At 46.4% G+C, this 1,676-nt stretch overlaps 1 pseudogene; it reads right to left on the bottom strand.

The window, feature by feature from the left end:
• Positions 1-233: 233 nt before the first annotated feature.
• Positions 234-353, bottom strand: LOC134945690 (5S ribosomal RNA; annotated as a pseudogene).
• Between the last annotated feature and the right edge of the window lie 1,323 nt (positions 354-1,676).

The following is a 1,676-nucleotide window of genomic DNA, read 5'->3' as shown; positions in this document are numbered from 1 at the left end:
ATATATACACAATTTATAATTCAAATACTATCATTGAGCCGAAGTGGGTATATCTGTGGTCAATTAATAGTCACAATGTGGTTATAATTATAACCTTATACTGCGAGGAATATGACCATCATTTAATGCTGCATAAATCCCATTTGGAAAGATTATTGCATGTAGCTGAATCATAGGTCACAACCGAGATACCAAACGGTGCTCAATAATAGTGACAGGTAAAATGCGGCAAATAATGGCAGTACCAAGGTGTTCCAAGGTGGTCTCCCATCCAAGTACTGACCAGGCCCTCCACTGCTTGGCTTCCAAGATCAGATGAGATTGGGCATCTCCAGTGGGGTATGTCCGCAGACTTTATTCTTGCGTATGTTATCACAATGTTTTCTGATATGCAAATGAGCACAATGGTTAGTGAATACTCACAGTTAGTATGACTTACATAGACCACATGTATGAGTGCTAAAAGAGATGGTACTTTAGAATGTGGAATATTATTTCGCAATGGATACCATATTATAATAATGTGTACACATAATGACTCAATAAATACCCACAAACAAATATGGTTAGTCAGCTATTGATACCAGTAGGCAATAAATTGCATTACAATATCTGTGTGAACTCAATGTGTTTGGCCGCAGCAAAGAAGCTAGTGTGTGCTGCCCTCAAGGCAAGTGACCGGGGTTAGTGAGAGGCGAGCGCACAGAGGGGTCAGGTGTCCAGTGTAATAGCACGGGGTGCCTTGGAGTCATGCAACTCTTGGTCACTAGGACCCAGCAGCCTGCAGCAACTGGAATCGAGACCTTGTCCTCAGATGGAAGCATGAGCAGGCAGCAGGTTAATGCCGGCGACTCTCTGATTATCTGTGAGACTGTGTCTGACTTTGCAATGCACTCTTCCAACCAAGTTCCATTGCCCTTATCTGTGTCTTTCAGCTGCACAGTCAAGATGGGGCTGTGCTGTGATAGGAGGTCGGGGGTTGGATGCCTAGGAGAGCTGCAGTATCAGGAAAGATATTCCTAAATCATCCATGCAGCCAGTTTCCAGCCTAGGGCAGGTCACACAGCCAGAGTGTGGGGGATGTTAAAAGATAAGTTTAAGGAGCTGTTCAGCTGCAGTTAACAGAGATGGGCATTTAGTAGCAGCCAGCAGCAGCATGTGGGATCCTCTCTCTTCTTATGGCCACACTACAACTTCTCTCCATCTCTTGCAGTTTTGATGTGTGCAGGGGCAGATAGGGCGCTACTGTATCCCCCTTTCACCCAGTGGCAGTGGCTTACACTGTGCCCCCCAAACTCCCACCTGGCGGCTGTGGCTTGCACTGTGCCCTCCCACCCACCATCCCACTTGGTGGCTGCATACGGAGAGGCAAGTGACACACATGGGAAGGTGAAATAACATCTGTATCAGTGTGTTTGTGTGTCAGCATCTGTTTGTGTATCAGTGTGTTAGCATCAGTGTGTCAGTGTCTGTGTCAACAGCTGTGTCAGCATCAGTTTCTAAGCATCAGTGTTTCAGCATGTTTCTGTTCGTCAGTGTATGTGTCAGCATCTGTGAGTCAGTGTCAGAATCTTTCTGTGTGTGTCAGCATCAGTGTGTCAGCATCTGTCTGTGTGCATCAGCCCCCTAGACAGAGTACCCCTCATCCCCCCTAATGCAGGCACATGCACAGTCCA

This window comes from Pseudophryne corroboree, chromosome 1 (genome assembly GCF_028390025.1).
Source record: "Pseudophryne corroboree isolate aPseCor3 chromosome 1, aPseCor3.hap2, whole genome shotgun sequence".
Taxonomy (NCBI): domain Eukaryota; kingdom Metazoa; phylum Chordata; class Amphibia; order Anura; family Myobatrachidae; genus Pseudophryne; species Pseudophryne corroboree.
The sequence above is the reverse complement of the archived record's forward strand: the minus strand, read 5'-3'. Positions and strand labels throughout refer to the sequence as shown.